The sequence below is a fragment of the Ctenopharyngodon idella genome, chromosome 8 (assembly GCF_019924925.1).
Source record: "Ctenopharyngodon idella isolate HZGC_01 chromosome 8, HZGC01, whole genome shotgun sequence".
Classification (NCBI taxonomy): Eukaryota; Metazoa; Chordata; class Actinopteri; order Cypriniformes; family Xenocyprididae; genus Ctenopharyngodon; species Ctenopharyngodon idella.
The window spans coordinates 14140029-14151872 of NC_067227.1; the positions used below are offsets into that span (position 1 = coordinate 14140029).

Below are 11844 nucleotides of genomic sequence, written 5' to 3' on the forward strand. Positions count from 1 at the left end.
GAATCCCAAGCTGATTCGTATTGTCTAAAAATGTGTAGATTAATACAGCTTGTCTGTCTTATTACTTGGAGTAATGATCAAGGATGGAGCATGACTTTTGTTTACAGAGTCTAATGCATTATCAGCTATTCATGTTTGTGCTCAGCTAACGTGGGAGTTTACAACATAACTGTGGGCTCGGTTCGCTTACATAACTGTAAAACAAACTGTTTTTTCCTCTGCGTTTTTATTATTACAGTAGAGTGGAGCTCTATCTGTAATGTAATAGGATGTTAAGATGCATTGTAATGTCAAACAATGATCTAGCCATTTTTTACTTTGTTAATAGTTATGACGAAACAGTCTGTGTACACATCTGGCCTAAATGTTTATCTTATGTTAGAGGTTTTCAGCTTGGCTTGGCATTCTGATACAGTTCCCACTGGTGCACCTACATAAAGTATAACAGTGACGCTGCTATCACATCTTATACATAACACAAACTAAGATGACACTTACCACAGAGAAACGTCCTACTCCAGTCGTGATTGCGAATCAGTTTCTGGTTGATCGACTACTTCATACGTTTCATCGTTGGACTCGGGCTCAAATTGATATGGTAAAATAGATGCTATCATTTCTGTCTATACACTGTATACAATGTCTTGTGAATTGAGAGCTGTCATTCAGTTATGGCAATGGCCGTGCGGTGCGCACAGTAGACAAATCACAAAGGATTGGGCCATCTGACCAATCAGAGCAGTGTAGGCTCACAGAAAGGAGGGGTTTAGAGAGACTGATTCTTTGAGCTGCTTCTAATGAATCATTTATGAACTGAGCTGAAATTAAATGTATATTATGAGAAAACGAAAGTGTTTTTTGACCTTGCATACCTGTAAACCTGTTGTAGGAGACTCCCATAATAGGGGCACTTTAAAAACACAACTGAATACACTTACAAGTAAATGTAGTTGTTATTTTAAGGAATGATTTCTGCTTGATCTGACCTTTGTTAGTGGAAGCTAATGCAGGTAGGATAATTTGGTCATGTTAAACCATATTTTTGACTTCTAAATTAGATGAAGCATATTTAGGTTACCTGATTTTAAATTTGTACTTGGTCTTTACATTCCTTTAACTACTATGCAATAACATTTAAATACATTTGATACAATGTACTTATTGTGAACTGTACATGCATGTTTTTACATTGTACTTATATATGACATAAATACCTGCATGTAATTACAGCTGTAATTAATTTCTGAAAACCATTGACCCATCCCTTTCACCTTAACCCACTTTTAATCCTAACCACTCTTCTTCCTGCTAAACCAGTATATCACATGAGAAGGAAGTTTTTTTTTTTTTTTTTCTGTTTGTATTCTTCTAGCTTGTTGCTTACCTGCTCTACTCGGAAGAGTGATGGGAATTGTGCTATAAATGTCAGGTAAGACATTTTATATTACATTGCTTAACAGATACAAAATTTCACATGTAAAATACTGTGCCAAATGTGAGCATTGGTAACATTCCTTCTATGAGTACCTGTTTATTTATAGTAATAACTATAGTTTTTATGTCTTCATTAACACAGTTATGAATGTTAGGTGAGTTTCAGCGGTTACTGTATGTTTTCTGAAATTCAGGGTGAATAATGAGTTGAAGTTTGTATGTTGGAGTCCTAAACCTTCCCTTAATCATTCTTCATTGTTTACGGTTGTTCCTGGTTTCTCTTCCTAGTTTGTTAAGTTCAAAAATGCCTGTGTACAATTGTCTTTATTCATTTCTGGCCTTAAAGGGATAGTTCACCCAAAGATGAAAATTACCCCATGATTTAGTCACCCTCAAGCTATCCTAAGTGTATATGACTTTCTTCTCTCAGATGAATACAATCAGAGTTATATTTAATAATGTCCTGGCTCTCCTAAGCTTTATAATAGCAGTGAATAGAGGATGAGATTTTGAAGCACAAAAAACGGAAGCGCAGAGGAGAGAGCAAAACACTGCAACACAAATTAGAAGTCTAAAACAAAAATTTTTGAAGAGAAATGTTTTCAATATAAGAGAAGAAGAGCTTGAGTTTGTTGCACAGCCCTATTTGTTTGAACAGCGAGAAGCATCAAAGCTTACGCTACTCCTACATCACGTCAGGGGTTACTCTTTTAGCATAAGTAGACGAGTTTTAAATATGGATATTTTTCTTACACAAATGCATCGTTTCACTTTAGAAGGCCTTTGTTAACCCCCCGGAGCCGTTGTGGATATCTTTTATGATGGATGGATGCACTTTTTTGTGCTTCAAAATCTCATCCTCTATTCACTGCCATTATTAAGCTTGGAAGAGTCAGGACATTATTTAATATACAGTAACTCCGACTGTATTCGTCTGAAAGAAGAAATTCATATATACCTAGGATAGCTTGAAGGTGAGTAAATCATGGGGTAATTTTCATTTTTGGGTGAACTATCCCTTTAAGCCAGTTCACATGTTGTGATTTAATCTTGCATAGCAAGTTTTAATTTCAGTTGTTCTTAGTATTATACACCTATTGGATTCTAAAGAACTGCTAAAACACTTTATAATGTGTGTTACAATCAATATTGTGATCAATCTGTGTATGTACAGTCATACTGTACAGAATTTTCTCAATAATTTTCTGCATCTTTTGATGCGAAGAAAATAAAAAGTCAAATATGTTTAATCACATTTTATATAGTTATATTATAAATATAATATAATATATCCCCATGAAATGCTTGTAAAAAGTTAAACTAAGAGTTGTAATATTTATTATTCATCTTATATTAGATATTTCATAGAATACAGTGTTACACAGTAAAAACATAACAGAACATAGATGACAATTATTTGATGTGTTTTCTATTTTATAGATTAATGAGTTGAAGAGGTTAAAGAAGTTGATCTAAATCAACCAGTGCTGCATTAATCTATATTTTTATATCCATACTGTACTTTCATGTATTGCAGTGATAAGCTCAAATATCTCATCAAGTCAAATTTATTTGTATCTTTCACATATTGTTTCAAAACAGAAATCATCAAAGGAGCTGGATCACAGAGATGGAGAATGTGGACATGATGGCAGACAACACTAAAATTAATATATCAAAAAAGCCCAGACAGAGCATTGACTATTCTATTAACTGTGGGTCATAAAATATGTGAAAGTAAACCTGTACGTATTTATAAGTGTAAGCTCAAATAGTGAAGTATTCTTTCATCAGTCCTGTGCCTCTTTTCTTTTCCAGTCAATGAGGAGAACCCATTAGTGCAAAGAGGAGCCAGTTTCTCAGATGACTCTACAAGAGATGAATGTGGTGCGTATGAAAACTGCATTAAGTAATTAACAGTAATTATAAGCTCAGAGTGCTGGTGTTCAGTGTGGTGAGTGAATGTGCATCTCAGGTCCTTGTTACAGAATGAATATGATGAAAAAAAGGCATATTTTAAAAACTTCATGACTAGTTTATTTTGCATTCAGTAATATTTTTGTAATCAACAATTTCTACACAAAGAATATAAATGAAAACCAAAGATAGTAGTGACAATAGAAACCATTATAAATGAAGTGCTCAGTCACAGTTACATTGTGCTCTTAAGTACAGCATTTTATTTTATAAATATTCGTTTTAACACTTTAATAAAAGTCAATAGACAGTAGTTTACATGTTTCTGAACAAACCTCTTTTTTATGTAATGGACATTATACAGCCAGAAGCTTAAACCAGAGTGAAACATTTACATCCTGAATGTTTAAGTCCTGAATCTGGTATGACATTGCAAAATGACATTAAGTAATTAACAGTAATTATAAATTCAAAGTGTTGGTGTTGTATTGAGTGAATGTGTGTGGATTGAGTAACTCCTTCATCTGAGTTACTCAATGAATATTTTGAAAGGCATATATTAAAAACGTCATTGACACAAGCAAAAAATAGTTTTACAATTTGCATTCAGTAAAATTGTTGTAATCAACAGTTTCCACAGAGAAAATAAATGAAAACCAAACACAGGAGAAATGCAGTGCAGGACGGCATGAGGGAAAATCTGGTATGTGCGAGTATTCAACTGACCATGAAACACATCACTTATGTAGTAACTGAGTATAATGTGTAAAAGGCTTAACAACATACAATATGGCTGCCACACCATCCTTAACCTCACAAGGTCATGCATTAGATTTATTACTCCTAATTTGTAATGAAGACAAAAAAGTAAATCTGAACTCCTTTCCTTCACAGTACTTGAAAAGAAGAACTCTATCAGCTCTATCCGCTCTATGTGTTCATTTGATTCAGGATATGGTTCAATAAAACACAGAGTTTCCCCCATCTCTGAAAATGATGAAGAGAACAAATAAACTGATGTCAACTTCAAATAAGACCAGCAGCACAGACAAAATCCACCCCTAAAATTTGATGGCCACTCCAGGAGCCAGCATCAATATCTAATCTATGACTTGAATTGTTTTGTGATTCATTTGGAATCATTCGGACAGATCACTCACACACTGAATCCTGCAGAACAGTTTCTCAGTCAGTAAACAACAAGGTACTTTACAGTGATCAGATTTCTGAAATGAAAAGGGACTTTTTTATTCAGTCAATATAATGTTTGTTAATGTTATTAAAGTTGTAAAGGGTTGTCGGTATAATGCATATGAAGAGCACATAAACTGTATGTCCTGAAAATTATTTATGTTATGTGATATTCATACAGAAGGTCTAACTTATTCATGAAAAGGAATATGTTGCTATGACTAAAGTTGAGGCTTATCAAGGCTTATTTCTCTTTAAGTTTAGCTCAGTTGTTCTCTAAAGCAGTTAGCTTAGCTATACTGTTGGAGGGGAACCATAGACACATAGACATTTTGTCACCGGGATCTGTGAATTTGTGACACCCTTAGCATTGTCAAGAAATTATGGGGGGGAAGTGCAGGCAACTGAAATGAAACATTGCTAGACTGTGCAATGTAGATCACACTGCATGTCACAGACAAACACCCTACTGTTGTAAAAAAAATAAATAAATAAATAAAAGGACCTTTTTTAATGCTGTGTTATATGAGGCAAAAGAGTGAATTCATTTAAAAGTACCTGTTGTAACTTGTCAGTTTTGATGTAAATAGGCCTAGGCTATATACTGTGCGTTTTTGTCCACTGAATAAAACTGTTCAAGCAATTGTCCAAGTTTAAAGATTTTGTTTAAAAAAAGAGAATGTTCTTGAAGAGCTTGTTTGTTTTCTACAGTACTTTTTGAAATATAATGCATTTTTGAAATGTTTAAATTTAACTTTAAGCTCATAAAATTATGTTCAGTGTGAAAGTCATTATCTTGACTATATTCTTTAACATCCCAGCTAGAAACATTATGCTATGTTTTCAGGGGCAATTTACATTTACACCTGTCACTGAGATATGCATTATACTCTATAATATAAAGGGAAGACACCAGAAATAGTCTGCATGTTTCTCAACAAACCTCTTTCTTATGTAAGTAACAATGTTCAATCAGCCAGTCATGATCATAAAATGAACTGAATTGTATTTATTCAATTATTGTAAATTGTTTAAAACTTCCACTAAGAAAAATAATCAAGAAGCTTGATCAAGACAAAGCTAGACAAACACTGCAACAATATTAGAATATTCTTTTATACATTCATATTATTATTAATCAGAAGTGCCAGTTACTTGTCTTTAAAGTGGCACAGGTAGGAGATCAATTGCCTGGATACAACGTTGGCCTGGACAACAGTCACTGATTGCATCACTCATGGAATCCCTATAAAGCGTCAGTGGCAGTGATTATTTGGAAACATTGATTTTTACCTCATCCTCTCATAGTACAGCAAAGATTTACAGAATCTTTTCTCAGTGCATATTTTTTTTCTTTTTATGTCTGTTTTCAGCTTCCTCGAGGGATTGTGAGCGTGTTTCTCGGCAGGATGCTTGTGTATCTTTTGCTTTACTGCTCAGATTGAGCAGCTGTGGATTTTGATATCCTTTATGACTTTCTGATATTTTCAAAACAAAGCAACTTTAGTTTGCCCAATTAGCCCAAAAACACCAGTGTGAATGTAAAGTGAGTCCACATACAAAGTCAAGAGAATTTTTTATTGACTTGGTTAAGCTTTACTCTATATTTATGTATTGTGTTAAACAGTCTTCTCTCAGGTGGAAAAAGTGGACATGACCATGTTGTGATAGCAGGTCTTTTCTGTTTACTGGTGTTTGCTCTGTATTTAAAAGAAAAAGAAAAAAGTAAGACCTTCGTTCATTTTTGGAAAATAAAATTAAGATATTTTTGACGAAATCTGAGAGGTTTCTGATCCTCCATAGAAAGCAACATAATTACCACATTCAAGGTCCAGAAAGGTAGTAATAGACATCGTTAAAATAGTCCATATGACTACAGTGGTTCAACCTTAAAGGGGGGGTATCACACACAGTTTCTGCCAATCTCATGTTAATCTTGAGTACCTATAGAGTAGTAGTGCATCCTTCATATCTCCAAAAAGTCTTTAGGTTTATCATATTTATAAAAGATACATACGCTGTACCGAGTATTTCCGAAAACAGCCGAGCTCCTGGAGGCGTGTCGCGTGAGCAGAGCTAAAGAGTGACGAGCACGCGCAGCTTTTGCGTAGCGATCGTCTGCAAGCTATCAATGGTCGCTAAACAAATGTATTTAAACACACACAATACACCATCGCATTATCCCTGGAACTTTTGAATCACTATAATGAATATAGCGTATAGTGAATGATGAATAATGAATTTATGAATTCACTACGTTCGTGTTGTTTACATTATATGTACTTAGGCGCCTACTGCCAACAAAACAGACATTTGAAGCAGTTTTACTCACCACCCGCGGTTCCGACTCATGACCGGGATCATTATCGCTGTGACTGCTTTCAGTTTCAAATGATCTGTAAATCCAGCGCCGAACTGGGCCTTGTTTATAAAACCATAAGCGCCAATCCTGAGGGCTTGAGCAGCCACAGAAAAACACAAGATATTCTCCATTCATTTTAACCAATAAAAAAGCGATTGCAACTATCAGTTTTTATGGTTATTTTAATAACAAATGTCGAGAGCGCATAAATGTATTGCGTTAGCACAAAAATCTCAGCTCTACTTAATGCTGGGTTCTTTGGGAAGCAAGGTTATCTTTCCCTCACAACCAAAAACACACTTCTTTGGTGACATTGTAAATTTCGTGAAGTCCTGTGACCTGTGCAGCGCTGCCGACGACTTCCGTAAACCCGAACGCCCATTGATGGGCGTGCTCTTGCTCTCTCGCTCTGGTCGACGTGTGCGGCGCGTGCCCTTCCGGGAGAAGTGCCCGTACAAGGAATACTGACCTTGTTGACATCACTCGGGCACATGCTCGAAAAAAAGATCCTGAATCCTGTAAGGATTTGGAAGAGAATTTTTGGCACAGAAATACTCCGTCATTCGTCCAACTAATGTTTTGAAACTTTGGCCATGTTTACCATGAGAATCCAACTCTTTAACAGTGTAAATAAGTCAGAATACATTAAATAGCATTATACCCCTTTAATGTTATAAAGCAAAGAGAATACTTTTTGTGCACAAAAACAAAGCAAAAATAATGACTTTATTGAACGTAAAGTTCCTCAAATAAAGTACAACTTTACAATGCGATTACAATAATATTCATTAATTGAATTTATGTATTCTTTAATCTGTAATCTTTATGTATTTTAATTGAATAATTAAAATTATTAAATACAGAGTAAATGTATACATGTGAAAATATATTGTCACAGTTACATTTAACATAAGAAATTAACTAATAGTTCCTATAAAAGTGACATTACACAATTTAACCTTACACACTTTACCTGGTTATGGTCTGGTCTCAGCCTGAGATACATCACCCATCGCTGCTGGCATTGAAAGTGTCAAAATCCAGTAAAAACTCATAAAAAGCAAACAAAAAAGCAACTTTTCTGCCCCCATTTCTCTATTTCTATTTTTAAAATCCCCCCACAAACATCCGCTGTCAGCTATCATACAGCTGCTAGGCCATTTAACGACGACTGGCTACTTTTACACTGTTGCTGCGGGTTGTTTGTATAGTCCGGGCGTTGAAGTGTTCTTTACTTTAGCGATATTTTAGCAGGTTTTGTTGTGCAGACCTAACAACCATGGCCCTCGGTTCAACCTTTGTGCACTTCGAAGGCCATGCCAGCTGCATGATGACACAATTGCGGCCTTCGAAGTATGCAGCCCCTGAACTGGGACACAGCTAGGCTGCGTCCGAAAACTGGAAAATGCTGCCTTCGGAGGACACATTTCAAGGTAGGAAGGCATCAAGGTACGTCCGAATCCAATGTTAGTTTCACTTCCTGTTTCCTGAGATACCTTCTTCTGATCGATTTTTCAAGGCAGCATAGATGTATCCTTAGCTGCTTTTGATATCCCACAATCCTGTGCTTTCCATTCTGTGACAGTTGTGCTAGAAAAATAAAGATGGCGTCTGAAAGTTGCGTTTGCTGGCCAGTTTGTGAGTAAAGGTAAATTTTTGACCAACATTTTCCACTTTTGATGTCATTTCTAGCGAGAATTTACTACTGTAGTTATTAAATATTTGTTTAGTTCTCACCAAAGCTCGCGCTGTTTTGCGGTAGATCATTAAACTGTTACGCTGCCTCAGAAGTCTGTACGAAATCCATTTCATGAGGTGCCTTCATGCACAAACGCTGACTTACAAGTCATTGCTTGATAAAGCAGTGAGTGAGGCAGCAAGTCAGCTACCTAGGTTTTCAGACACAGCCCTAGCTTCTCTTCCTCTCTCTCTGGTTTTAATGTTGGGTCACAACCAATTTGTTCAGGTGCATTTGTTCAGGGCTTTATGTACTTTTGTTTAAAAAATAAACTATATATTCTGTAGGCTTACTGTAATCCTGTATCTTTTAGAGAAGTAAGGAGTTCTTTCACATCCCCAAAATACCTTTCAAACTCTATTATTGTCCCAGCTCATACATCTTATCTTGCAAGATGCTCCTTTCTGAATTTTGAAAAGAAGCTTGCCAGGTTTTTGGTAGGAGAGGGAAAGTCATTGAATAATTTGCAAGCTTTGTTGTCTCCCTCAGGTCCAAGTGCCAGTTCTCTGGAAGCTATCATATGTGCGGTGGGTGATCTGTAAGAGAAAACAAGTAAACAATCAAGAGATAATGTCTATAGACAATTGCGTATTTTTTCTGGTACTGTCTCTACCCCACAAGGGGAAGAAACATTGGAAGGATTGATTAACCCTGAATTATGATTGCTGAGTGTGAGTGCTCTGAAAAGGAGAAGAGGAGGAGGATTGAGAGAGCCTAAAAAGCCTGGGCTTGAAATCATTAAGGCAGTACGATTCTCTAATCCTGAGGCTAGTGTCTTACAATACATAGAAGCACTAAAAAAAATACTTTTGGAACTTCTGAGTCAGGAGAGGATTTGTACTTTGTTTCCACCTGTTGAGCAAATGTTCTGGGGAAGCTTTATCCGATTTTATGCACAGAGCTGACAATCTCTAAAAGAACAAATAAAGCAATTGAAGCAGAAGATTAGTGTCATGAGTGTAGCTCATAGTCAGCTGTCAGAGCAGGCTCAAAGACTTCCCAGCACTTTGTCTGTGCCACGAAGGGGTTGATCTAGACAGACTCAGGAAGATTTCTTCTTCTATCAATGTGGAGAAAATGAACACATTGCAACCAAGTGCCAAGCCCCTGAGAATCCAAACAAAGTTATCCAAAAGCTAGTCTGTTCAATAAGGAAGGCTAAAAGAGAAAAAAAGTGAAACACCAAATGACAGTGGTAAGACTGGGAAACCGGATTGTTTTTCGAAAAAAAAGCCAGGTTGATGTCTTAGAAACAGCCTGTTTTCCTAAAGCAGGGGTGTCCAAACTCAGTCATGGAGGTTAACTGTCCTGCAGACTTTAACTCCAACTTGCCTCAACACACCTGTCTGAAAGTTTCTAGTATGCCTAGTCAGACCTTGATTAGCTGGTTCAGGTATGTTTAATTGGGGTTGGAACGAAACTCTGCAGGACAGTGGCCATCCAGGAGCAGGATTGGACACCCCTGACCTAAAGGATTGGTGGGTCCTACCTCTACTGTGTCCATGAAGCTTAATGGACATCCTTGTAGAGCTCTCTTGGATAGTGAATCTCACATCACTATTGTATTTGTCTCTTGGTATTCTAAATATTTGTCTGATGTTCCAATTTGACCACTTCATGGGCTATACATATGGGACTCAGCTCATCTAACTATCCTTACAGATATATTGTGGTGGATGCCTCTTTCCCCACTTCAGGTACTAAAGTGGAAGAAACCATTTCAATTGTAGCATTGGTCTGTCCAGAGCCAGTCCCAATGATAATTGGGACAAATGCCAGTTCTTTTCACACGGTTGGCTGCACTAACAAAAGAGACTAGTTCTTCCAAAGTAGCCCATAGCTTCAGGATTAGTTCTCCTTACCAGGAGCTGTGCTGCCTGATGATATCGAAACAAAAAGGGAGTGCTGACTGTTCAGAGGGAAAAGTCAAGTGGGTAGGAACAGGGGTTCTGACAGAACCTCCAAAGAGTGAACTCCAGGCTGTATGTCGAGTAGAATGTGAGAAGCCCTTGCGATTCCACTCAATTCCAGCTCAAAGATATTAGAACCACTGAAATCCAAGACCTAGGCTCTAGGAAGCAGTATTTGTGAGTCACAACAACAACACATAAGTAATATTTAACAACTGCACAGTTTTATTGCACCATTCCTTTTAGAATATGAAAGTGCAATTTGATTAATTAAAAGGAAAGTACAATTAAAGTTCAATAATCTATATCTAGTCAATATCTAGCCGGGTAGTAAATATGATCAAAAGTACTTATCTGATCCTCATGTAGGTTCACTCAGGGAAAAGTTCCATGGCTCCGTGGAGACTGAAGATCCTTGAAATCGCTGAGAAATCGCAAGTAGAAAACTTCCTTTCTTGCGATATTTCTTCTCTGGAGTTTCACTGGCTCGCCATTATTGATCCAACAACCTTGTGGCGTCGAAAACCACAGGGAACGGGAAGGGAATAAAAACAATCTGCACATACATATTGTAATCAGTTTCAAACACTGAACTTTTACAACATTATAAGACCTCTTTCTACAGATTTGCATCTATTAAAATGATTTTCACTCTGTTGTACCATGAATAATGTTCACAGGAAATAATTTTCTCCTCATATTAACACATAACGGTTGGTGTCACATTAAACTTGAGTTTTACAATAGAAAATCTCTCATAAACTCAGTTTCGTGCAGAAACACTGATGAATAAAGCAGTATAAACATGAATTTCATGATATTTTGTTTATGTGACTAAGCCGAAAACACTTAGTAAATTAAATGACGCAATTCAACATTACGCATATACATTGGCATTTTCAACACATTGTATGTGAAAAATTGTGGGGGGTGTATTTCCAGAAAGACCTTGCCTCAGAGGTTTCCCCCATTAAATCAGACCACTAGCAGTGGGCCCTTAGATCTGGTGTGTATTAATTTTCTTTCAATTGAGCCCGACTCAGGAGGAATCGTAAATGTTCTGGTCATAAGAGATCATTTCACCAGGTGTGCCCAAGCATTCAGAGAATACATTCAGATCAAGGGAGGGACTTTGAAAGTCCCCTGATTAAAGAATTATTCAGAATGATGAGTATTTGAAAGTCCCATACCTCCACTTATCACCCACATTGTGATCCTCAGCCTGAAAGGTTTAACAGGACCCTGCTGTCTATGTTAGATACCCTTGATCCAGCTCAAAAGAACCGTTGGAG

General features: G+C 36.7%; 1 long non-coding RNA gene across 3 annotated transcripts in view; it reads left to right on the plus strand.

Moving 5' to 3' along the window:
- The window catches only part of LOC127517914 (uncharacterized), a 29913-nt gene extending 24725 nt beyond the window's left edge, over nt 1-5188 (plus strand). The window contains exons 1-6 of one of the 3 annotated variants that reach the window (XR_007931406.1): nt 793-1010; nt 1373-1429; nt 3037-3149; nt 3253-3321; nt 3983-4054; nt 4246-5188. This is a non-coding gene — a long non-coding RNA (uncharacterized LOC127517914). Of the gene's footprint in view, nt 1-792; nt 1011-1372; nt 1430-3036; nt 3150-3252; nt 3322-3982; nt 4055-4245 lie in introns of those variants that run through there. The other 2 variants (XR_007931408.1, XR_007931407.1) reach the window with 2 other exon arrangements.
- The last annotated feature ends 6656 nt before the right edge of the window (nt 5189-11844 follow it).